Genomic DNA, 27,610 nt, shown 5'->3' on the forward strand with positions numbered 1-27,610 from the left:
AAGGAAACCATAAGTAAAACGAAAAGACAACCCCCAGAGTGGGAGACAATATTTTCAAATGAAGAGACCAACAAGGAATTAATCCCAAAAATGTAGAAATAGTTTACTCAGTTCAATATCAAAATAAATAAATAATCCATCAAAAAAAATGGGCAGAATATCTAAATAGACATTTATCCAAAGAAGGCACATGGATGGCCAACAAGCAGGTGAAAGGATGCCCAGCATCACTTGAGAAATGCAAATCTAAATTACAAAACATGAGGTATCACCTTACACCAATCAGAATGGCTATTACTAAAAAAAAAAAAAAATCTACAAACAATATATGCTGGAGAAGGTGTGGAGAAAAGGGAAGCCTGGTACACTGTTGGTGGGAATGTAAATTGATACAGTTACTATGGACAACAGTACAGAGGTTTCCTTATAAAACTAGAAATACCTGGAGTAGGAACTGGCAACCTGCTCCAGTATTCTTGCCTGGAAAATGCCATGGACAGAGGAGCCTGTGGACAGTCCACAGGGTCACGAAGAGTTGGACAGAGCTGACCACACACACGTAAAGAATACAGATTTTTCCAAACAGTGTAAAAGTAGGCCCCAACAAGTTGAATCAACTTTTCACGGAAAGCAAAATAGATTGTATATTCAGTTTTGAGTGATGGTTTTCAATTTTAATAGGAAAAGGGCCAAAATGTAGAATTTGGCCATAGCCAGAAATTTCAAGATAATATGCAGTTCATGTGTTTGTTTCAATAAATGATCCCTCAAAATTCTGGCCTTTACTTCAAACTCCAGTGGATCCTCTCTCATATGGCTAGAATCTAGTTTATGTTCATTGTGGCCAATCTTTGGCCAATGTTTAACTACAGTTTCAGAAATAAAGGCTTGTTCTCTATATTGATCAAAGTTTTATGATCCTTTTCTAAAGCTGCGGCTTCATTTTGCCAGAATATTTCTCCAATTCTTTCAGTTGCAATGTAACACCACTTTAAACTAGCTAACATATGCTGAGTACTTATTATGCACCTCTTAATTCACATATCCATTTTGACACTAAATCCAACACTGCATTGGAAGATTACTGTTTTTTATCTGCACTATAGTTTCAAAATCCGTGTGTTCAGATATAACCGTAAGAAAGTATATTATGATGTGCAGTTGGGTTTGATTCATTGAAACTTTCAAGAACTCTTCCTTTAAATCTGATCTTTGAAAGTTGCTCAATAAATCTATGGAAGTTTCCACAACCTACAAAAAAAACTAACATATGATCCAGCAATCCCACCTCTGGGCATATGTCCGAAGAAAACCATAATTCAAAAAGATGCGGGCACCCCAGTGTTCCCTGCAGCACTATTCACAATAACCAGGACACAGAAGCAACATAAATGTCTATCAGCAGAGGAATGGATACAGAAGATGTGGAATTCGATAAGATTCCATATAATAATGGAATATTACTCAACCATTAAAAGATGAAATAATGCCACTTACAGCAACATGGCTAGACCTAGAGATGATCATACTAACTGAAGTCAGAGAAAAGATCATATATCACTTATATAGAATATAAGTAATACTTACATACAATATAAAAGAACAATAGAAATGAACTTATTTACAAAACAGAAACAGACTCACAGATTTTGAAAACAAAGTTATGGTTACCAAAGGGGAAAAGTTGGTGGGAGGAGGGATAAATTAGGAGACTGGGATTAACATATATATATATATAGTACTATATATAAAATAGATAATCAACAAGGACCTAGCTTATAGCATACAAAACTCTACTCACTACTCTGCAATAACCCATATGGGAAAAGAATCTGAAGAAGAATAGATATATGTGCATGTATAACTGAATCACTTAGCTGTACACCTAAAACTAACATAACATTATAAATCAACTACACTGTAATATAAAATAAAAATTAAATTAAAAAAAGTGAATTCAGTATTTTTGATATCTGAACATACAGTTCTGAATATTTTCCAGATAAATGTTAGCATCTTTGATATGTCATGGATAGTCACTCAATTATTATTTATTAAATGTCAAATCTAGGAATGATGATTTCCAATGTTACGATTCATGAGTATGTTGAAATCTCAAACACACATTGTATTGTTATTTATTCCTTAATTCTTTAAATGATAAAGCAACACATTCAATTCCAGGCAGCTGGCAATCTTTAAAAGTCAAAGGAAGAAAAGATGAAACACTTCCTTGTGAAATAAAGCATTCTTGTTTTTGGAAAGCATTTTACCCATGCGTGCAGCTTCTGAAGTAAAATATTTGTGCTTGGACAGCCTGTCTTCACCAAATGCCGCAGTTCAGACCTCTCTTGGGTTAGACACACAGGAAGAAAAGTTTTTCTATTAAGTTGGCATTTAATCTTCTAAGAAACGTAGAGGTGCTCGCTTCGGCAGCACATATACTAAAATTGGAACGATACAGAGAAGATTAGCATGGCCCCTGCGCAAGGATGACATGCAAATTCGTGAAGCGTGCCATATTTTTTTGAGTGCATAATGAAGGTGCCCTGAAGGAGGGGAGGGCTGGAGAATGGCGGCTTTCATTCCAAGATCCAGGGATTTGGGGAAAAGGGGAAACTGACCTTTGGAGGAGGGGGGAGGGGGGAAGGGTGTGTTTTTACATCAAAAAATCAAGAGTATGCAAGCATTTCTAAAAAAAAAAAAAAAAAAAGAAACGTAGAGAATGCACTTGATAATTACTAGATAGAATTTATGCTGTCCTTTTGGAAACAAATTGGTCTTAAAAATTTTATATTTATCAGTTGTCACAGAGGCTTTATTACCTCAAAATCTGTTTCTGGATTCTAGCTTTCTTTTCCAAATTTAGCTATCAATATAATTCACAAATCCATCTGTTGTTCACAAAGGACAAGAGGGTCAGCAAATTAATACTTAATTACCAAGATCCCCTGGAGGAGGAAATGGCAACCTGCTCTAGTATTCTGCCTGGAAAATTCCATGGACAGGGGAGCCTGGCAGCCTTGCAAAAAATCGGACACAACTGAGCATGCACACACTGCAATGTTATTAATACACAACTCAGTGACAATTATTGTATGAACAATGTATTAGTTAGAATGTATATATATATACATGATTATACTAAGATATGTGTGTATATAATCTACATCAGTGAGCAATTTATCTTCACAGTAGTGGAAAGTACATTAGTTGCGAATTGGGACAGGACTCAGTTCTCCAATTAACTAGAGGTTAAGCTTAGAGAGAAATTTAACCTCTCTAAACTTGGGTGTGGTAGTGGTTTAGTCTCTAAGTCGTGTCTGATTCTTGCGACCCCATGGATTATAGCCCTTCGGGATCCTGTCCATGGGATTTCCTAGGTACAAACACAGGGACAGGTTGCCATTTCCTTTTCCTTTCTGTCCCAAGGATCAAGCCCGCATCTCCTGCATTAGCAGGCAAATTCTTTACTGCTAAGTCAACAGGGAAACCCAAATTTGGGCCTCAGTTCAGTTGCTCAGTCGTGTCTGACTCTTGAATTCGTGTCCCCATGAATCGCAGCATGCCAGGCCTCCGTGTCCATCACCAACTCCTGGAGTTCACCCAAACTCATGTGCATCAAGTCAGTGATGCCATCCAGCCATCTCATCCTCGGTCGTCCCCTTCTCCTCCTGCCCACAATCCCTCCCAGCATCAGGGTCTTTTCCAATGAGTCAACTCTTCACATGACGTGGCCAAAGTATTGGAGTTTCAGCCTCAGCACCACTCCTTCCAATGAACACCCAGGACTGATCTCCTTTAGGATGGACTGGTTGGATCTCCTTGCAGTCCAAGGGACTCTCAAGAGTCTTCTCCAACACCATAGTTCAAAAGCATCAATTCTTCGGCGCTCAGCTTTCTTCACAGTCCAACTCTCACATCCATACATGACCACTGGAAAAACCATAGCCTTAACTAGACGGACCTTTGTTGGCAAAGTAATGTCTCTGCTTTTGAATATGCTATCTAGGTTGGTCATAACTTTCCTTCCAAGGAGTAAGCATCTTTTAATTTCATGGCTGCAGTCACCATCTGCAGTGATTTTGGAGCCCCAAAAAATAAAGTCTGACACTGTTTCCACTCAACTTCTAAATAAAGATAATACCTAACTACATCCTTAAAGGACTGTAATGAAGTGCTACGACATCATAGGTTAATATTTCTCCTGTGTTAAGTCATTTCAGTCATGTCCAACTCTTTGTGACCCTATGGACTGTAGCCCACCAGGTTCCTCTGTCCGTGGGATTCTCCAGACAAGAATACTGGAGTGGGTTGCCATTTCTTCCTCCAGGGGATCTTCCCGATCCAGGGATCGAACCTGTGTCTCTAACATCTCCTGCACTGGTAGGCGAGTTCTTTACCACTAGCACCACCTTTCTCACTGCTACACAAATACAAAGAGTATTACTATTATTTGTGATCAGAGGAGTAAATAGAGTAAATATGACAAATAGAACCTTAAGATCCAACTGAGCTGTTTTTTTTTTCAGGTGAAGGATAACATCCTAAAATTTCAGATTTTAAAATTCAGATTGCTGAAATTTATCTTTCATTAAAAATTTTATGTAAAAAAGGTAATAAAAAGTTTAAGTGTCCTTATTCTTTATATACATCAGTTATCTTCTGTGTTAAAAAAAAAAGAAACTTTAAATCTGTCTTATAAAGTGCTCATCTGATTATAGTCAGAAAAATTACTTTGACAAATGATAAAGTTAATACACACACACACACACACACACATATATACACATATATGTGTGTACACACACACACATATATACACATATATGTGTGTACACACACACACATATATACACATATATGTGTGTACACACACACACACACACACACACAGGGCTTCCCCGGTGGCACTAGTGGTAAAGAATCCACCTGCCAATGCAGAGACATAAATGTGGGTTCAATCCCTGGGTGGGGAAGATCCCCTGGAAGAGGGCATGGCCACCCACTCTGGTATTCTTGTTTGGAGCATCTCATTTACAGAGGAGCCTGGTGGGCTACAGTCCGTAGGGTCACAAAGAGTCGGACACAACTGAAGTGACTTAACACACAGCACACTGTATCAGGACCACCCCGCCACCCAGTAGCCTGGCCCACATCACAAATCTGAACCCAAGTCAGCCTTCACTTAGGGGAAATACCTGTCAAGGAATCCAAACAGAAACCATGCACAACCCTCCAATTTAGCTTAACTAGCTTATGACATTACCCTAGAAAATAGGACCTGCTGGCTTTATAAGGAAATGACCAGTCTCTTGGCCAATTGAATCCTGTTTCCAGGCTGCCTCTTCTAAGGAGTTCTTCTGTAGAACTCCCTTTTGCCCAAAATCCCCAGGGAGGAGCACTCCACTGTTGGTGAGGCCCTGTACTCCCCCAATCCATGGGCTGTTTTCCCTTGAAAAAAGGGTTGCAAACTGGTTACTAAATTGTTTTGTTTTTGTCATTTGACACAAATAATTCCCAAAGAAACACTAACTTACCAAGAGCACACAGAGCTGAATAAATGGTTAAACTACATAAAATTTAAAAAAAAAAAAAAAATCAGAATAGGCAGTTTTGAGAAGGATAAAGTAAAATACAATCAGACTCTGCAGGATACGAATTAGAAAACATGTTTTCTTTTTAAAAAGCAATCAAGAACAACTAATGTCCTTGATCATAGAATGCCAAAGGCTTTGAAAATTCTTTGCTATTGGACAAAATTCAGTATGTTGAGCTAGAAATCATTTCACAGGCTATTTATAGATTTTAAGTCACCAAGATAAACTCTGTAGATGCTTCCTCATGATAAAAGTTTTTCCTCTATGTTAAAAAGAGACCAAAGCTTTGATTAGGATTAGAAAACAAAACAAAAGAAAACAAGATAAACAGCCAGCTTAAGACCAAAGCCCATTCAAAAATACAACTTCCAGTATTACAACAGGAATCCTTGGGATTAGCAAATTAAAATGGCATGTTACAGCAAATTGAGAAGACATGCATAAAATAAGTTTAATGAAATGATATAGTCATCGCCTCCTTAATATCTTGAAAATAATACCAAACCGAAAGTGCAGATTCCTTTCTGGTATAATCAATAATGCCTAAATAATACAGAGAATAATTTAATTGAAAAGGTTGGGAAGGATGAGAAGGAAAAAGTCTAAATTGATGCCTGTGTGACTTCAAAATGTATCACATTTTGACCTCTAAATATGTAAAGAGGATCTTAAATATTCATTTACTATTCCTTAATCCTAGGTTTCAACAAAAATCACTTGTCAAAATGTGGTCTCAGGCTTCCCTGGTGGCTCAGTGGTAAAGAACATGCCTGCCAATGCAGGAGACACGGGTTTGATCCCAGGTTCGAGAAGATCCCACGTGCTTTGGAGCAACTAAGCCCCGCACCCCACAACTAGTGACCTGTGCTCCAGAGCCTGGGAGCCAGAACCACTGAAGCCCACGCCGCAGGGCCTGTGCTGACGGCAACCAGCCTGAGCGCCACAGAGTAGCCCGCGCTTGCCGCAACTGAGAAAAGCCTCACAGCGACAAAGGCCCAACACCACCAAAAACAACCAAGGCTATTAAAAAGAAAAATATGGCCTCTCCTTCTCCTGCTCATAATCAATGCTGGAAAAAGAAAACTGCCTGTGTGCGTTTTTATAAGAAGATAATTGCTTTACAATATTGTGCTGGTTTCTGCCACACAGCAGTATCAATCGGCCACAGGTATACAGACATATGCCCCTTCCCTCTTGAACCTGCCTCCCATCTCCCACGCCATCCCACCCCTCTAGGTTGTCACAGAGAGCTGGGTGAAAAGCTGCCTGTTTTTAAAGCATAACTTATAAGGAAGGGCGGAGAAGGCAATGGCACCCCACTCCAGTACTTTTGCCTAGAAAGTCCCATGGACGGAGGAGCCTGGTAGGCTGCAGTCCATGGGGTCGCTAGAGTCGGACACGACTGAGCGACTTCACTTTCACTTTTCACTTTCATGCATTGGAGGAGGAAATGGCAACCCACTCCAGTGTTCTTGCCTGGAGAATCCCAGGGATGGGAAGTCTGGTTGGCTGCCGTCTATGGGGTCGCACCGAGTCGGACACGACTAAAGCGACGCAGCAGCAGCAGCGTAAGGAAAGAAATCGAGAAATGTGTCTTCATAGCTCCTGGACAGACACGAAACATAAAGAGGGGGAAAATGCACTCTTTTAAAAAACTTCTGACCAGTTCTGGTTCCAAATTTGCCCTACTGAATTCTGCAACCTTTAAAAAGTTACTTACTATCAAGGCTCACTTTCTTCATCTGTAAAATGAGAGGACTAGACTACACCTGCAAAAAGCCAACCCTTTTCTAACAGTCTTTGCACCAAACAGCCCATTTATGCCACTCTGGAGCTGCCGCGTCTAAAGTGGCCAAGAGCCCTGGGCTGCCCCCCTCCAGGGCCCCAGCCTCCTAGGAAACTTCCAGCTCAAGTAGCTCAGATCTGGCCACTTTCCCTAGGCCAAGTTAGCAAGGGATTTGGGCTTCCCTGGTGGACAGTAAAGAATCTCCCTGCAATGCAGCAAACCTGGGTTCGAGCCCTGCGTCAGGAAGATCCCCTGGAGAAGGGAAAGGTAACCCACTCCAGTATTCTTGCCTAGAGAATTCCATGAACAGAGGGGCCTGGTGGGCTACAGTACGTGGGGCTGCAAAGAGTCTGACACGACTGAGCGACTAGCACTTTCACTTTCAAGTAAAGTATTTTTCGCCTGAGAACAGCGGAGTCAGCCACAGGGACACACTCTAGTTTCACAGGTTGATGGGGCAGACCAGGAGTCATTCAGAGCAGGAAGTATGTCAGAAGGCATTTCATGGCAAATCTGATATATCAAACAACCCTTAAGACTTTCAACCTTAAAATAAGATTTGAGATATCACTTGTAAGGGCCTCTAGTTAAAGCGTTTTTAAAACCATATTTAACAAGCACAGTTTGTCTACTCTATCTAAATTCTAACTCTCTAGGTACACTGGGTATACAAGCCCCTAACTTCCAAGCATTCAAAATCCTTCAGGGGCAAAAAAATAACAAAACAATAAGCAACCATACCATATTTACAGAAAATGTCAGCTCTGAATAATGAAAAGTCATCTTTGGAATAAGGCACTTCCAAAACAATGGGCCCTACATCTTGAAATGGCAAGAAACACTTTTCCTTACGTGCCAAGTATTAATAGTTCACACTGACTAAGTCCTTTGATTACCGGGGTCAGGAAGACCGAAAAGGCTCTTAAGCTCCTAAATGCAGACAAGTTAAAGGGCCCTGATGTTGACAGAGGGTGATGGGAAGCAAGCAAGTCACTAGAAGGGTTACATGATTCACTGAACACGGCAGAAGGGCAGACATCATTCTGTCCTGGGTGTCACTCTTGTGGATCCTTTGTGAGAAAAAGGTAAATGACAAAAACCAAACCAACAGTGGGGGCTTTACAAGGAAGCAAGGCCCAGGGCAGTACTGGGGTCAGACCCTGGTCAGCCAACCTCCTGTCAGTACAACAGGCTCAGAGTAAAGGCCTCAGACAGCCCTTAAAGAACCTTGAGGCTCAAAAGTATTTTGAGATCCCTGAGTTAATTCAATATTTAAGAATACTAGGATGTAGTAAATTATACAAGCATTATAAAAAAAAAAAAAGAACATAATGTACATTTTAAATCATTTATCAGGAAAAACCACATTATCAGGAAAAGATGCAGAGGAGATTTAAAACATTTTAAAAATAAATACTTCTCAACTTGGCACCCCTGTCATGTTTTCTAAGCCTAGTTTCCCTGTTTGATGCCTATTCATTGGATTATTGGACGAAAGGTACATAATCCTTCAGCCCTGTGTCCGGCACACAGTAAGTCCTCAATAACTAAGCCACTGTTTTGCTGCTGCTGCTGCTGCTAAGTCACTTCAGTCGTGTCCGACTCTGTGCGACCCCACAGACGGCAGCCCACCAGGCTTCCCCATCCCTGGGATTCTCCAGGCAAGAACACTGGAGTGGGTTGCCATTGCCTTCTCCAAAGCCACTGTTTTACTACATGCTAAACACTATTTTAGTAATAAGGGTTAGTGGAGAAAATTCCACTTTGAATTCCATTTTGACATTTCTGCACTAATGAGATGGGGGCTGAAGGCAGTGGCATGAACAAACATGAAAGGAATAAAGTCTGGATGTTTCTGTTCTTCTATTTGAGGAAGATACAAGATTCTGGTCTTCCTAGAATTCACACAACTCAAAAAAATAGGAAACCACGATTCCCCACAGAACTCTTATGTAATCCCACAGCTCCATGCGGCCCCACCTACTCCTCCAGATTCACCAGGAGGCTCTCACAAACCTTGGCAGTGTTTGGTTCTGAAAATAACAATCTCGGCCCCCTTCAACTCCCCTTATTGTCCCTAGAGAACAAAAATAAGCAAGCTCACAATATCAATAGCAGCCACATCCACAACTTGCACTCTCCCCAGAGCTTGAGCCCCAGTTTCTGAGGTTCTCCAGCTCAAAAAAAATCTTTCACAATAGGAACAGGCAAAACAGGCAAGCAAGGCCAGCTCTAGTTAAGTGTCCCCCAAACATTCACCGTCTCACATGTCCTATCCAGGTACTAAATCTCTGAGCTCTCCCACATTCCCCTTCTGACGGTCAAAACAGGTTATCAAGGAGGGCTCTGCTTGTATGACTGGCGACTGATAAGAGAGCAAAGTGGGACTCCTCCCTAGAGTATTTCCAAGCCAGCCGGGTACAAATCCTCAAACTTGGGGTTCTCAGTGCTGGCTGCACATCAGAATTACCTGTGGAGCTTTTTAAACTATACTGGAGGCTCCTGAATCAAAATGTCAGGCAGGTGTTCCCCAGGCAATTTTTAAAAGCTCTAGGGGTGATTCTGACATGTAGGCAGGGTTGAGAACCACTATTCAATCAGCAATTTGTGCAAAGCTAGCGCAGGCATTTACATTCTCCAGCTCAAAGAAAACACTTTGGCACCCTTGAATTTATGCTAGCTTACCAGTTGCCAACAACAAAGCCTATTCTTCCTCCAAAGTCTTGCACTCCAAGTTAGCAAGGTGGCCTAACCGCAAGATGGCTACACAATACTAGGACCGGGAAGACTGCACTGCCAGGGACAGGGCTGACAGGTCAGACTCGTGCTCAGCCCACTGAGTCACATTCAACTCTGTGAACCCAAGAAGCCACACAAACAAACAAAACGCAACACACACTGAGTGATAATGAACATTGTCTTTAATAACCCACAGCAGCCTATGCATGATGAATGCTCAAAGTATTTATTGAATGAATAAATGAACAGGAGCTTAAATCATAATTACTCTTCACTGGGATAGACTTAAATTTTTCTCAGAGAATCTGGTGGAAATCAAACTACAGGAGAAGCAAAAGTAAACAAAGAATGATGAAACAGAATTCAACAAGGGGCATTCCCATTAAGACTACTAATTATGGAGATAAAAATTGAAAAATCTTTATCAAGGAATAGTAGCTGAATTCTGCGGTGGTAAAGTGGTGGCAAAGAGGTAGAGACCAGAAGATGCCTACCATAAAATCTAGTCCCCATTTTCTCTTCAGTAACAGAATGCCAATTATACTTAGGGTAGCTATGCCCCAGCTGAGAAGAACTAAAGAGCCTCTTGATTAAAGTGAAAGAGGAGAGTGAAAAAGTTGGCTTAAAACTCAACATTCAAAAAATGAAGATCATGGCATCCGGTCCCATCTCTTCATGGCAAATAGGCGGGGAAACAATGGAAACAGTGACAAACTATTTTTCTGGGTTCCAAAATCACTGCAGATGGTGACTGCAGCCATGAAGTTAAAAGACACTTGTTCCTTGAAGAAAAGCTATGACCATGGAGAATGGCATTGAAACATGTATAATATCATGTATGAAACGAGTCGCCAGTCCAGGTTCGATGCACGATACTGGATGCTTGGGGCTGGTGCACTGGGACGACCCAGAGGAAGGGTATGGGGAGGGAGGAGGGAGGAGGGTTCAGGATGGGGAGCACGGGTATACCTGTGGCGGATTCATTTTGATATTTGGCAAAACTAATACAATTTTGTAAAGTTTAAAAATAAAATAAAATTAATTAAAAAAAAAAAGAAGAAAAAAAAAAAAGAAAAGCTATGACCAACCTAGACAGCATATTCAAAAGCAAAGACATTACTTTGTCAACAAAGGTTCATCTAGTCAAAGCTATGGTTTTTCCAGTAGTCATGTATGAATGTGAGAGTTGGACTATAAAGAAAGCTGAGCACCAAGAACTGATGCTTTTGAACTGTGGTGTTGGAGAAGACTCTTGAGAGTCCCTTGGACAGCAAGGAGATCCAACGAGTCAATCCTAAAGGAAATCAGTCCTGAATATTCATTGGAAGGACTGATGCTGAAGCTCCAATACTCTGGCCACCTGACGCGAAGAACTGACTCACTGGAAAAGACCCTGATGCTGGAAAAGATTGAAGGCAGGAGGAGAAGGGGACAACAAAGGATGAGATGGTTGGATGGCATCACCAAGTCGATGAACTGAGTTTGAGCAAGCTCCAGGAGTTGGTGATGTGTAGTGGGAATTCCTAATAATGTACTTTCACAGCCTTGAGAAATTCCACAGAAATTGCACCTAGAAAAACAGCATATATTAAGAAATTATGTTAATGATTACCTTTCATGTTTTTCTTAAGAATAATCTCCTTATTACAAACCTCAAGGCCAGAACCAGAAGGGAGTACGACTAGGATCATAAAAGCATGGACCTTGGAACATCGGGTCGGTGCCAGGCGTGAACTCTACCTACACACTTGCTAGTTGTTCCCGAGACTGGCCCAGAAGGGAACGGCCTGAGGTAAACACAAGGAGGTCTGGACTGCGGCAGTGCAGTACAGGACATCTAGGAGCACGTGATTAACGCAGCGTGTGTCTTGAAAAAGGTAAGATCTGTCAATGTATGGCAAAACCACTACAATATTATAAAGTAATTAGCCTCCAATTAAAATAAATTTATATTAAAAAAATAAAGTTCATATGAAAAGGGAACCAAAAAAGGTAAGATCTGAGAAAATCTTGTAGTCTGCAATTAGGAATAAATGTTGTACGCAGAGTGGACTCTGCACCTCAGTCCAGTAGAGACTGCAGGTCCCCTGACCCACTGCACCACATTTCATGTTCTGTCTTCATTCTCCTCGTTTGCTCCTGGCCCATTAGGGCAACAGTGATGGACAGGGAAGCCTGGCGTGCTGCAGCCCATGGGGTCGCAAAGAGTCGGACACAACTGAGCTGACTGATGCCCCAATTAATGACTACCTTTCCACACCTTCCAGCCACACTGATGACACTGTGGCGGATGTGACAGAAGCAGAAGTCTCCCAGCGTGCCTCCGGGAGTCTCCTTAAGGGAAAGGGAGGCATTCTCGAGTCTCCCTGCATCCTGCTGCCTCAAGCCATCTTGAGCCATGAATATGATGCCAACTCACTGGGAACGGCACAGAGAGCCAGGACTTCAGACAGAGGCCAGGTACCAGCCTGGGCCTTGCAACTCTGGACCTCCCAAAACTAAGCCTGACTGACACAATGATCTTAACTTGGAAGTTTAGGGAAGCTATTAAAACATGTAATCTAATTATCCAAAAACAGAGCCCTCCAAAATAAATAAATAAATAAATAAATAAATAAATAAAACAGAGCCCTCCTAATCCAAACATGGGTCCACAGAGAGGCACAATGACTGCTGTAAGTATGTCATTTATTGAGCACTATGTGTCAGACAATTTATACACGTCCATTATCTAGTTTAATCCTCACATTCTCACCAAACAGATATTCTCTTCATATCACAGGTGACACACCAGAGCTTCACAGAATTTAATAGTTTGCATAAAGTCAAAAAGCTGGCAACAGTTGGACCTGGAAATCTAACCCAAGTTGATAAGACTCCATAATCCATGCTCTTTCCACTAATCATGTTGAATATGAAAGAAAAACCCAAAAACTTTGTCTTGAACAGATATCTAGGTTCTAAAGTTAGTAGCACACAGCCAACCGGATGGTCTCACAAACCCAGGCTAGCCTTTCTTGCTTTCAACAATGCTTCTCAGACCCCAAAGTAAAAAGCACTTAGCAGACAATAAATACCAATTCTCTTATAACTGCCCTTTTAATTTTACATGGAGATTTTAAATGATATAACTATTTCATTTAACTCCTAAATTATTTTTGTTTAAAGTTACATGGAAAAGAATAAATTAATCCTATATTTCAGTCATATAAACAGAAAATATATATGAGGCCCTGCAGATATTTGCCTTGCCTTGAAAATATGTCTTTGAGTTCATCTAGTATATAACTCAGAGAAGGCAATGGCACCCCACTCCAGTACTCTTGCCTGAAAAGTCCCATGGATGGAGGAGCCTGCTAGGGTGCAGTCCATGGGGTCGCTAGAGTCAGACACAACTGAGCGACTTCACTTTCACTTTTCACTTTCATGCATCGGAGAAGGGAATGGCAACCCACTCCAGTGATCTTGCCTGGAGAATCCCAGGGGCGGGGGAGCCTGGTGGGCTGCCGTCTATGGGGTCGCACAGAGTTGGACACAACTGAAGCGACTTAGCAGCAGCAGCAGTATATAACTACCTGGCGTTTTATCCTTCCAACTTGAAGAATTTTTAATTAAATCCCAAGAAGAGACACTTTCAGGTAAGAGGATCAATACTCAGGGCTTTCCCAGTTTTAGCACTGGAAGTCCTGTATCCTGGGAACTCCATCAGTCCTGGGATAATCTGAAGACTGATCACTCTGTGGCCTCAGGGTACCATATACATGCATAATTATGTCTTCAACAAAATGTATTAGAACGTAGACAGTTTATATGAAATTGGAGATGAGCACTATTAAAAAGGGTAATTCCCTGGTGGCTCAGCAGTAAAGAGTATGCCTGCAGTGCAGGAGACGTGGGCTCGATCCTTCTGTCAGGAAGATCCTTTGGAGAAGGAAATGGCAACCCACTCCCGTATTTCTTGCCTGGGGAATCCCACGGACAGAGGGGCTTGGAGGGCTACACTCTACGGGGTCATAAAGAGTCAGACACGACTGAGTGACTAAATCACCACCATTATTATAAAGTATGATTGTAAGATATTTGGGCAGCTAAGCAAAAAAGAAATTACAAAGCTCAATATAATCACGCTTAACCAAGAAAATGTTGCTGAGAACATCACAAGTGTATGTCAAATTCTTCACTGTGGTGACATTCAACAAGTTCACCAACATTACCATTCACCCAGTCCAAAAATGGCCTCTGCCAGCCACACATGTTTACATACAACAGACATTTCATATATATGTATAAAACTGAGACACTATATGAGGAAAGAATGAAAAAGGAATCAAAATTCAAACAACAGTTTTAAAGTACAAATGGTTCCCAACTTGTGTGTGTGCCATGTGCTCAGCCGTGCCTGACTCTTAGTGACCCCATGGACTGCAGCCCACCAGGCTCCTCTGTCCACGGATTTCCCAGGCAAGAATACTGGAGTGGGTTGCCATGCCTTCATCGAGGGGATCTTTCCAACCCAGAGATCAAACCTACATCTCCTGTTTCTCCTGCATTACAGGTCGATTCTTTACCCACTGAGCCATCAGGGAAGCCCAATATACAATGATCCAACTTATGATTTTATGATGCATTTAGTAGAAATCCTACTTCGAATGGTGAATTTTGATCTCTTCCTGGGCTGGTAATACGTGGACCAAAAGATCCTCTTGCCTTGTTGGGCAGCAGCAAGCCACAGTTCCCAAAGGATAACGGGTCGCTGGCTAGCAATTACCATGGTAAATGACCCATATCCTTACAACCATTCTATTTTTCACTTTCACTAGTATTCAATAAATTATATAAGATATACAACACTTTATTATAGAATAAGCTTTGTGGCAGATGACTTTGTCTAACTGTGGGCTAACGTAAGTGCTCGAAAGTCATTCAGTCATGTCCAACTCTGTGACCCGATAGAATGTAGCCCATCAGGCTCCTCTGTCCATGGAATTCTTCACCCAAGGATATTGGAGTGGGTTGACATTCCCTTCTCCAGAGGATCTTCCTGACCCAGGGATCGAACCCACACTGCCTGCATTGCAGGCAAATTCTTTACCATCTGAGTCACCAGGGAAGCCCAAGGTTAAGTGTTCAGAGCACGCTTAAAGACAGCTAAGCTTAGCTATCATGTTTGACAGGCATAGTAAATGGATTTTCAAATGATGATATTTTCAACTTAAGTTTATGAGAATGTAACCCCATCATGGAGCCTGATGGGCTCCAGTCCATGGAGTCACAAGAGTCAGACACAACTTAGTGACTACACCACCACCAACCCCATCGTAAGTCAGGGAGGGCTGTACCTCATCTCTGTGAAATGGTGGAAGAGTTTAATTTTGATGTTTCAGTTCCATGGTATCATAAGAGGCCTAAAACTTTCTGGGGTAGAAACAGGAAATCTGTAAGTTAAAAGAGGTTGGGCCCAGCCATACACTTAGGTCCTTTGTAACTTGAACACCCCATGACCCAAGTCATCCCTTTGTGACCTCTTTCTTTTACTGGAGAAACAAATTAGGCCAGAGAGTTACATGGCACTCCAAGGGTCCAGGGTTGTAAAAGTGGTTGGACTCAGCCATATACTTAGTCCTTTGTAACTTGAGCATTCCATGACCCAAGTCATTCCTCTGTGACCTCTTTATTTTACAGGAGAAACAAGTTAGGCCAGAGAGTTACATGGCACTCCAAGGGTCCAGGGTTGCCTGGTGCAAAAGGCTGGACAGCTGATTAGCCATATTCTCATCAGAATTATGCTCAGAAACACTTAGAACCAACATAGCTTGTGGTCAGCATGGGGGGATAAGTAACACATTTTACTTCACCTCATGGGAGATATTTCACATAGTTTAATTCATAAACAGATAAACTTGCCTCAAGTTTTAAATAGAACTCTGAGCTCAGAAACTCTTTGTTATTAGTTACTTCAGCCATACAATAGCACAATATACACAGCAGTACTTTTCATGAACTCTCTAAACAAGCCTAAAGAATGAACAAAGTAATTTGAAAACAAACACCTTTGTAATCTGAAGGATCTTCAAAATACAGAAAACAATTTTCAAAACTAATTACTGCTGTTGTCTAGTATTTCCAGCATCAGGGTCTTTTTTAAGCAAAACAAGCATCTCCCCATTATAAGCAGTGCCGGAATAATGAGAAATCTTGGTGTGTATTCTGACAATTTCATTCTTATAGCTGAGAGACATTACAAACGCGCACAGAACTCTACAGGATATACTGTTTAAACAGTATGTCACTGTCTCTTAATCTGGGAAGGCCCCCAAATTAAATAAATAGGAAAATCTGCTGCCTCAGAGGGGAAAGATGAATTGTTCCAGGTAGCAGGCTTGTACTGAGTTGATTTTCAGTCACTTTTGAATTTATGCTGATCCATCTAGATGCCTGCCCTGTGCCCCAATAGCCAATGGTACTACCATTTTAAGGGTACAACTTACGGCTGTGATGCTGACCAAAGCTTGCTGATCCAAACCACTCTTACCTTGGCTTCAACTGATACCCCTTTCTAATAAGCAGCAGCAGCATATACACATACTGAGCCTAAGGCCAGGGCTACTAGGCTAAGGAACCTCGGGTAAATCACTCAAATCTCCCGGGCTCTCGGTTTCCTCTTCCCCTCATCTGTGGAAGGGCATTAATAATCTCATGTAAGTCTCTAAAACCAAACTAAATGTAAATATATTTAAAAAAATACTTGAAAGAGTTTTTGTAAATTATGAAGTTATAATACTGAAGAGGAAAAGTTAAAAATTTTTTTTTTGAAAAGTTAAAATTTTAAATAACTTCCTGCTCCTTCTGCCTCTATAACACAGCTTGCTCCTTGCAAAGTCTGGATCACGTAGGTCACGCAGTCTCAGAAAGTGGGGACTTAACAATACTAGGAACTGGAGCTTATCTCACTCACCCCTGTCCTGCTCTTTGCAATTGCCCAGCCCCTGCAAACCAGTTTATTCATGCCTGTCCGTGTATAGGTCAAGCATCCCCTCTCCATCTTGACTGCTGTTTCCACGCGAGCGCAAAACCCTAGTTTAAACCAGCCTGTTAGCAGCTAGTAACCCCTTTGTTCAGGGCTCAGAGCTTGTAAGTTAACTCCTCTGGGCCCACCAGCGTAATATACCTGAGTTCTCCAACTCTCTAAGTGTGGTGCTTGGTTTCTTGACCACTGGTTTCTGCAACATTTCTGGAGGCCCCAGCAAGATTCCAACCATGCCGACCCCTTGAGCCGCCAGACTGGTGGCTTGGCTGGGCTGGAGCAAAGGAACCCCAAGATGAACGAGGAGGCATGCCACCTGATGGTATTCCGGGTTCTCTTTCAGCCTGGTGTCCCGACTCTCCAGGTGGCCGAGCCCCCAGATGGACTCACTGGAGGGACAGACCAACTCACCAGGAATGGCCACAGAATCAGGTAAGGTCCTGGGGCCAGTCCCCAGTCAGTTCCTACCCCAACGGGTAGAAGAAGAGACTGATCACCTCCTTGGAGCTCCCAGGAAGGAGACATCAGATAGGGAGAAATGGAGACTTGGGAGAATGGAGGCATTGTGACTGATAATCTCCTTGGAGCTCCCAGGAAGGAAGCAACAGTTAAGGAACCCTGGGGACTTGGGAGAAGGGAAGTACTGTGACTGATAATCTCCTTGGAGCTCCCAGGAAGGAAGCAACAGTTAAGGACACCTGGGGACTTGGGAGAAGGGAAGTATTGTGATAGCCTCTGAATGATTGTGAGTGCGTGACTGCTGACTGAATGGAGTGAAAGAAATTTTTCTTTTTGGAAACTGCAAAACCAATTCTTTTTGCATTTGAAATTAAAAACAACTAGCTTGTTAAAAGGCTTCCCTAGGGAAAAGCTTGAAGTTAACCCTCTCCATGTCCTTGAAACACACAGCCAACTTTGCCTGAGACCTCAGCCTTTGGCAAATTAGAACTTCAAGCAAGGAAAAACGGGAGTCAAAGAGAGATTTTAAATCTCAAACAGAAAACTATAAGATCTCTGACTGTCTGGATTTATGTATGTCTCAGTGTATGTCTTTTGTTTTTTTTCTGATATTGTTGAAGTTGTAAATGAGTTCTAATTTAATTGGCCTAAAGAAAAGTAAGCGCTTACAAATCAAACAATTCTAAATACAAAAAAAATTAATCCAAATAAATTTCAGAGTCACATAAACTGGGTAATATTCAACATTAAATATCTAGTATTAATGTTTGTTTGCTAATCTAATAAGGAAGAAGTAGGATGTATGTTTTTAATAAAGAAGATATAAAAAAATTACATTTTATAAAGGGAAAAGAAAGTAGGTCTGACTTACAGGTGGCTGTTAAAGAAAGTGGTTAAAAGGTATGTGAAAGGTGGACCCTGAAAAAATGTTTTGTGCATTGGTAGGACTAAGTTTAAAATAAATTTAATTAAATTTACCTAAATGAGTTTAAAGCAAGCTGGTGCAAAAACTTAAATTCGGCCTTTCTCTCTGTTAAGAGGACATACTCTCTTCAGATGTTGAACTGCTTTTAATTATAGATTTAAGTTTACCTCTTAATTGATCCATTCTACATTTACCTTTGAAACCTTTTGTTAACTTTGGCTAACTACTACTACTACTAAGTCGCTTCAGTCGTGTCCAACTCTGTGTGACAGTAAATAACTATTATTTCACAGTAACTTACATGATCCTACCTGACTGTTATAAATCCTTTTGACATTTATTGACAAAACTTCCTAAATAACTTGACTTTTAGCTAACTTTGGGATGCTTCAGAGGGCCCGAGACTTTCCAAAGAGCTATTAAGCTACCTTGATTCATTGGACACGTTAAATCACATGGGAAGGACTGTTAAAGGGATGATAAATATTTTCAGGTTATACTGTATGGTTGATGTTACTAATATAGATATCCTAAAATTATGTGACATTCATATAGCTCTGATATGCCCTGATAAAATATGGTCAATTATAATTCTAGTTATCATATTAAAGTGTTATGACCAGGCTTCTTTTGTCAATTGCAATAGAATCAGATTTTAAACATCCCTTCTATGGATTTACTCTCATGCCTTTAGAAAAATACTGCTAGTTCTTTAAGATTTAGGAAAAGACTTTCTAAAATTAAGCAGATAAACAAATTTTGTTATTAACAGTAAGCTGGTACCAGACTGGAATTTGGTCTTCTGTTTAGAGAACAAAGTTTTCTTAGAATGCAGCTTTTGATAACAGATTATTAATTTCTTTGCCTTTAAGTGATTTATATTTGTTTTTAAAATCTTTCTGTTACTTTGGTAAAGTAAATAAACATTAGTTAAGGTTATGGTACATGTAGACAAAGCTCATTCGGCTTCAACAAAAAAATATAAGCCCTCACAATTAGATGTTTGCTATCCTGATGTCCTTAAAACATGGCAACAGTCTGCTCCTAAATCAGGAAATTAAAAATGGATAAACAACAGCTGAAAATTAAAGAGCCAGGGCTATGGGAAATCTTGGCTTTTCCTGGCTCCCTGACATTTTTATCTGATGGGTTAAAGCCTTCCCTGGCTACAGTGTTAATGTCCTCACAATGAGTTCTCCAAAAAAGAAAAAAATTATGTTTCACTGAATATTCTAGTTTTGTTAATTAAGGTCTGTGCTTATTAAGACTCACTTCTGAGATATTTCCTTGTTATTTGCTAAAAGGTTTAATTACATTATTAAAAAGGACACTCTAAGATTGTTTCTAAAGCTTATCTCAGTAACCAGTCTTTGGATAAAGGTCAGATGCTCCATGATGTACAACCAGGAGATTAACACTTGGCTATAATCATTTAACTGAGTCAGATGACCTGGGGTACACCAGAGTATACCCAGTGAAAGTTCCTGACTTAAATTCTTGCTTGTAATCTTACTAATAACTGCTAGCTATATTATTTTCTGCTGGAGTAGCCGTGAAGAGATACCCCACGCCCAAGGTAAGAGAAACCCAAGTAAGATGGCAGGTGTTGCAAGAGGGCATCAGAGGGCAAACACACTGAAACCATACTCATAGAAAACTAGTCAATCTAATCACACTAGGACCACAGCCTTGTCTAACTCAATGAAACTAAGCCATGCCCATGGGGCAACCCAGGACGGGAAGGTCATGGTAGAGAGATTTGGCAGAATGTGGTCCACTGGAGAAGGGAATGGCAAACCACTTCAGTATTCTTGCCTTGAGAACCCCATGAACAGTATGAAAAGGCAAAATGATAGGATACTGAAAGAGGAACTCCCCAAGTCAATAGGTGCCCAACATGCTACTGGAGATCAGTGGAGAAATAACTCCAGAAAGAATGAAGGGATGGAGCCAAAGCAAAAAGAATACCCAGCTGTGGATGTGACTGGAGTTAGAAGCAAGGTCCGATGCTGTAAAGAGCAATATTGCATAGGAACATGGAATGTCAGGTCCATGAATCAAGGCAAATTGGAAGTGGTCAAACAAGAGATGGCAAGAGTGAATGTTGACATTCTAGGAATCAGCAAACTGAAATGGACTGGAATGGGTGAATTTAACTCAGATGACCATTATATCTACTACTGCGGGCAGGAATCCCTCAGAAGAAATGGAGTGGCCATCATGGTCAACAAAAGAGTCTGAAATGCAGTACTTGGATGCAATCTCAAAAACGACAGAATGATCTCTGTTTGTTTCCAAGGCAAACCATTCAATATCACAGTAATCCAAGTCTATGCCCCAACCAGTAACGCTGAGGAAGCTGAAGTTGAACGGTTCTATGAAGACCTACAAGACCTTTTAGAACTAACACCCAAAAAAGATGTCCTTTTCATTATAGGGGACTGGAATGCAAAAGTAGGAAGTCAAGAATCACCTGGAGTAACAGGCAAATTTGGCCTTGGAGTACGGAATGAAGCAGGGCAAAGACTGATACAGTTTTGCCAATAAAATGCACTGGTCATAACAAACACCCTCTTCCAACAACACAAGAGAAGACTCTATACATGGACATCACCAGATGGCCAACACCGAAATCATATTGATTATATTCTTTGCAGCCAAAGATGGAGAAACTGTATACAGTCAGCAAAAACAAGACCAGGAGCTGACTGTGGCTCAGATCATGAACTCCTTATTGCCAAATTCAGACTTACATTGAAGAAAGTAGGGAAAACCACTAGACCATTCAGGTATGACCTAAATCAAATCCCTTATGATTATACAGTGGAAGTGAGAAATAGATTTAAGGGCCTAGATCTGATAGATAGAGTGCCTGATGAACTATGGAATGAGGTTCGTGACACTGTACAGGAGACAGGGATCAAGACCATTCCCATAGAAAAGAAATGCAAAAAAGCAAAATGGCTGCCTGGGGAGGCCTTACAAATAGCTGTGAAAAGAAGAGAAGCGAAAAGCAAAGGAGAAAAGGAAAGATATAAGCATCTGAATGCAGAGTTCCAAAGAATAGCAAGAAGAGATAAGAAAGCGTTCTTCAGCAATCAATGCAAAGAAATAGAGGAAAACAACAGAATGGGAAAGACTAGGGATCTCTTCAAGAAAATCAGAGATACCAAAGGAACATTTCATGCAAAGATGAGCTCGATAAAGGACAGAAATGGTATGGACCTAACAGAAGCAGAAGATATTAGGAAGAGATGGCAAGAATACACAGAAGAACTGTACAAAAAAGATCTTCACGACCCAGATAATCACCATGGTGTAATCACTCACCTAGAGCCAGACATCCTGGAATGTGAAGTCAAGTGGGCCTTAGAAAGCATCACTACGAACAAAGCTAGTGGAGGTGATGGAATTCCAGTTGAGCTATTCCAAATCCTGAAGGATGATGCTGTGAAAGTGCTACACTCAATATGCCAGCACATTTGGAAAACTCAGCAGTGGCCACAGGACTGGAAAAGGTCAGTTTTCATTCCAATCCCATAGAAAGGCAATGCCAAAGAATGCTCAAACTACCGCACAATTGCACTCATCTCACACGCTAGTAAAGTAATGCTCAAAATTCTCCAAGCCAGGCTTCAGCAACATGTGAACCGTGAACTTCCTGATGTTCAAGCTGGTTTTAGAAAAGGCAGAGAAACTAGAGATCAAATTGCCAACATCCGCTGGATCATGGAAAAAGCAACAGAGTTCCAGAAAAACATCTTTCTGCTTTATTGACTATGCCAAAGCCTTTGACTGTGTGGATCACAATAAACTGTGGAAAATTCTGAAAGAGATGGGAATACCAGAACACCTGACCTGCCTCTTGAGAAATCTGTATGCAGGTCAGGAAGCAACAGTTAGAACTGGACATGGAACAACAGACTGGTTCCAAATAGGAAAAGGAGTTCGTCAAGGCTGTATATTGTCACCCTGTTTACTTAACTTCTATGCAGAGTACATCATGAGAAATGCTGGACTGGAAGAAACACAAGCTGGAATCAAGATTGCCGGGAGAAGTATCAATAACCTCAGATATGCAGATGACACCACCCTTATGGCAGAAAGGGAAGAGGAACTCAAAAGCCTCTTGATGAAAGTGAAAGTGGAGAGTGAAAAAGTCGGCTTAAAGCTCAACATTCAGAAAACGAAGATCATGGCATCCGGTCCCACCACTTCATGGGAAATAGATGGGGAAACAGTGGAAACGGTGTCAGACTTTATTTTTCTGGGCTCCAAAATCACTGCAGATGGTGACTGCAGCCATGAAATTAAAAGACGCTTACTCCTTGGAAGGAAAGTTATGACCAACCTAGATAGCATATTCAAAAGCAGAGACATTACTTTGTCAACAAAGGTTCGTCTAGTCAAGGCTATGGTTTTTCCAGTGGTCATGTATGGATGTGAGAGTTGGACTGTGAAGAAGGCTGAGTGCCGAAGAATTGATGCTTTTGAACTGTGGTGTTGGAGAAGACTCTTGAGAGTCCCTAGGACTGCAAGGAGATCCAACCAGTCCATTCTGAAGGAGATCAGCCCTGGGTGTTCTTTGGAAGGAATGATGCTAAAGCTGAAACTCCAGTACTTTGGCCACCTCATGCGAAGAGTTGACTCACTGGAAAAGACTCTGATGCTGGGAGGGATTGGGGGCAGGAGGAGAAGGGGACGACAGAGGATGAGATGGCTGGATGGCATCACTGACTCGATGGACGTGAGTCTCAGTGAACTCCGGGAGTTGGTGATGGACAGGGAGGCCTGGCATGCTGCAATTCATGGGGTCGCAAAGAGTCGGACACGACTGAGTGACTGATCTGATCTGATATTGTTTTCTATGTAGCTTGCTTCAGAAGATTATTTCTTATGTTACCAAATGTGTGACTGAGCCTGTGATAAAATGCTGGTATGCAGTTCCATATGAGATCAATAATTGTAATAATGTAACTAGATATGGGAAGAAGCAACAAGAAGAAATATTTTCCTGGACCAAGAGGCTAGTAAGACAGGTATGATCCAGAGACTTTTGCTACTTACCAGGCCTGGTCTAGTGACAACACATTGAGTGGCCTGTCAACAGAATCTTTGTTAGATGTGGGAATGAGACTTCCCAGCACCGTGGGACATAATGACCACGAAATGCCCCAAAACATGGTCAAATATGTGGCTATGAAAGGGCGCTGCTGACTGGAAGTTGGCCAGCTGGCCTTGCCAGCTGCCTCTACAAAGATTAAATCATGACCACTATAAGATGCTGACCTTCAACACCCCCTTGAAAGGAGTTCAGGGTGGAGACAAAAAATGAGGCACTCTGTGCTCCAGGAAAACCCCAGAAAAACAGGCTTTCAGATAGTCAGATGTTTTCAGGTACAGATTTTTATGAATCCAAATTCTTGCATCTTCTCATACTTAGACAAACACTAATATTACAAACCAGTGTCTGGACCTGGTTCTCCTGGCTAGCCCCCCAGCAGCTTTCCTACTTCTATTAATCTTTTGGCCATATATCTTTAACTTTCTTGTTAGGTTTGTTTCCCCAGGTAGTAGTACAACAAGAATACCCCCCGGCCAACACCCAGACAGTGCTGGAACAAGCTGCCTTATCACTCTGTGGACTCTCACCGCCCTCCGTAAAGGCACCCCGAGGCCCTATTCTCCCTGTGAGATCTTATACGGGAGACCACCCCCAGTGACAGAAAAGCTCAAGGGAGACCACCAACAACTAGCTGACCTGGAGATGTCCCAACACCTCCAGGCCCTGGGAGAAGTCTTCCACCAAATTGCCCCAGAAACCTTAGAAAGGACACCCATTCCTTTGGGCAATTGGGTTCATCCCTATCAGCAGGAGATGAGGTATGGGTTAAAGATTGGATCAAGGAACCACTTTAGCCAGTTTGGACAGGCCCTCACATGGTTGTCCTGGCAACCCCTACTGCTGTTAAAGTTATAGGTGTCATTCCTTGGATCCACCACACCAGAGTCAAGAAGGCAGTGACTTCCTGTGATGAAGACACCTGGAAAGCAGTTCAGGACCCCCCAAAACCTCCTTAAGGTCCTGTTCCAAAGACAACAGCCCTTACCCGTGAAGGACGCTGAGCCCTGCTCTAGTCACTCCATAAGCTGACTAGTCAACACACAGCAGAAGCTTGAGGATCCTTCAGTCTTGCTCCAGTCACACTCCAGCAGCTGGCTGGTCAACACACAGCCGAAGCTTTAGGATCCAGCTATCAAAATATGGATGGATTTTCACTGTCAAACCTGGCCTCTAACCCTGATTGGTATTATTGCTGTTGTCTTCATTACAGGACCAACTAGACTTCCTGGCTGAGGTGGTTTTATAAAGCAGGAGAGAGCTAGGCCTACTGACAGCCAAAAAGGGAGGAATCTGCCTCTTCCTGAATGAAAAACGCTGCTAAAAGCAGCATGTAACCAATCAGAAATAGTCAAAGACATGGCCTAACAGCTAAGGGAGAAACTAGCTAATTCCTGGGATAACTGAAACAATATCTGGAGCTGAGGATCGTGGCTTCTCCCTTTAACAGGTCCTCTCTTTATGCTCTTTGCAGTGCTCTTGTTTGGCCCTTGTATCCTCAATACAATTACCAGGATCATAACCTCTCGGATTGAATCCATAAATTTACATATGGTAATAGCTCGATATAGCTCCCTAAACAATGGAGAGCTCTGAATGTCCTACCAAAACATGAGATGATGCTTTCTACAATGAATGATAGAAGCATCAAGAGGGGAGAATGAAGAGGAAAACTTAAAATTTTACATAATCTCCTGCTCCTTCTGCCTCTGTAACTCAGCTTGCTCCTTGCAAAGTCTGGATCATGTAGGTCACAGAGTCTCAGAATGTGGGGAATACTAGGAACTGGAGCTTATCTCACTCACCCTTGTCCTGCTCTTTGCAACTGCACAGCCCCTGGAAACCTACTTAATCACGCCTGTCCGTGTAAAGGTCAGGCATCCCCTCCCCATTTTGACTGCTGTTCCTGCGCGCGCAAAACCCCTTAGTTTAAACCAGCCTGTTAGCAGCTAGTGTTGCCCACTATAGTCTGTCTATAAAAACTCTGTAACCCCTTTGTTCAGGGCTCAGAGCTTGGAGTGTTAACTCCTCTGGGCCCAGCAGCGTAATAAACCTGAGTTCTCCAACTCTCCGAGTATGGTGCTTGGTTTCTCGATTTCTGGTTTCTGCAACAATACATTATTTAAACAACTGAGTTGGCAAAGACTGTATCTCTGACGTAACAATACTGCCCCTGAGATGTATAAGTTCATGCATAATCTATCACAAAGTCTGTTAATTAAAATATTTAAATACACAATTAATGAGTATTAAATTCAAAAGACAAGTCAAGGAAAAGCACTAGAAATATAGAAAGGTAGAAGTCTTCAGTATTCTAGCATGTAGAATAGTACATGATTTGACTTAGACTGGAAATCACATGGGTAATTCTTTAAATACCAGTTTTACGCATGCCCTCAGGCCTTCAGCCTCAATTGTGTGCTCACTAATTATGGGCACAGGTCATTTCCCCAGTAATACTTCAATGAAAACATTTCTTACCTGTATGCATTTCAATCTAAAATGCCCAGATCAACACAAACCACTTACAGGCATATTCTAATTTACAAAGAAAAAAAGAATAGAATGGAATGGAAAAACTCACTATAATTACAGCTGTCTACCACTACAAAGAAAAAGCAGAATGAAACAACAAATTAAAGGCAAGGAATACTTTTTCAAACACAGACAAAAATATTCTTAAAAATAGCCCCAATTTCCCAAGTTCACTAATACTCAAAATTAACATAACACCCTTTTCATATAAGATGACTCTATCATAGAAAGTATAACTAAAACCCTAACCCAACGAAGGAATGCTTGTATTAAAATGTCCTTCATATAGTTATAACTGAATTAATTTCATAATTAAATTTTGCAATATGAAATGTGAGACGCTGAATGAAAATAAGAGTATGAGAAATATACTAAGTATTACCGTCTCTTTGAGACTACAAAATTCTTGCAGCAGGAAGATCTGCAAAATGTAATTAAATCTGAAAATTGTGACTATATTTTCACTTAACTTAAAACATTTTGAAGTCAGTAGCGCTCTTAAATTTTAAACAAGACCTAAATTTCTTCTCTAACAGACTGAAATTTTCTTCCAACAAAATCAGACTACTGTGGGAAACTGGTAATCTTTTCTTTTTAAACATTACATAACTTCTTCCTAAACAATATGGATGTCTGAGGCTAAATCAAAACCAATGAAACCGAAAATAGAAATGGAACTGCTAGATATTCATTCTTAACAAAGATGGAAATTATTTCTTAATTTTCAGAGAGCTGTATTTCAAGAATCACCTTCTCAATACATTAACCAGAATTATCAACTAGCAAACACTTGATGTTAATTAGCCAAAGTAAACCAGGTGAGTCATATTATAACATATACAGAACTGCAGTAAAGGAAAAACCAAAAATCAAGTGACGTTTTAAAGGTTAACTTTTCTCATACTAGAATTTTCCAGGTACAACAGAGATATGATGCATTAGACTCAGAAACCTGTAGAAACGTATTGATCTCAACTACCAAGATTATAGCGAGTTCTAGTCAAAGGAGGGGGTAAAAACTATTTGAATACCTGTTTTGAAAAGCCTGCAGTAACACTCAACTTGAGAAACAAACCACCGAACAGAAAACAAGAAAGCACGGTCAAAAAAAACAAAAACAACAAAAAAAGAAAGCACCGTCTTCTACCACCTCGCCGCACCTTGCTCCAAACTTTAGCTCTTCGTTTCCTTTCCGTGGTTAACTTTCAAAATAAATGGGGAGAAACCTGTCGGAACGAATTTTTAGAAATAAGTACTACAGGTGAAGCAGAAATAAACTGTTCTAAGGAAGCTGTCTAACCACTCATTTACATACACCAAAAGACACCCACATATATTCCAGTCGGTGAAGATGCTACCTCGTGAACTGCAGAGAAGCTTGGACCTATATATAACAAATCCCAGAGACGGCTACTCTACC

General features: G+C 41.1%; 1 protein-coding gene, 1 long non-coding RNA gene and 1 other non-coding gene across 4 annotated transcripts in view; 1 reads left to right on the forward strand and 2 right to left on the reverse strand.

The window, feature by feature from the left end:
- Positions 1 to 27,610, reverse strand: part of NAPEPLD (N-acyl phosphatidylethanolamine phospholipase D) — a 57,541-nt gene that overhangs the window by 29,150 nt on the left and 781 nt on the right. The gene's annotated exons all lie outside the window — the stretch shown is intronic.
- Positions 2,421 to 2,527, forward strand: LOC129659762 (U6 spliceosomal RNA). The gene has a single exon (XR_008718232.1). It is a non-coding gene; the product is annotated as a U6 spliceosomal RNA (small nuclear RNA).
- Positions 9,940 to 27,357, reverse strand: LOC129659094 (uncharacterized). Its single transcript, XR_008717791.1, has 3 exons — positions 27,222 to 27,357; positions 24,644 to 24,787; positions 9,940 to 11,695 (listed from the first exon to the last, which is right to left on the reverse strand). It is a non-coding gene; the product is annotated as an uncharacterized LOC129659094 (long non-coding RNA).

Source organism: Bubalus kerabau, chromosome 8 (genome assembly GCF_029407905.1).
Source record: "Bubalus kerabau isolate K-KA32 ecotype Philippines breed swamp buffalo chromosome 8, PCC_UOA_SB_1v2, whole genome shotgun sequence".
In the NCBI taxonomy this organism is placed as follows: domain Eukaryota; kingdom Metazoa; phylum Chordata; class Mammalia; order Artiodactyla; family Bovidae; genus Bubalus; species Bubalus kerabau.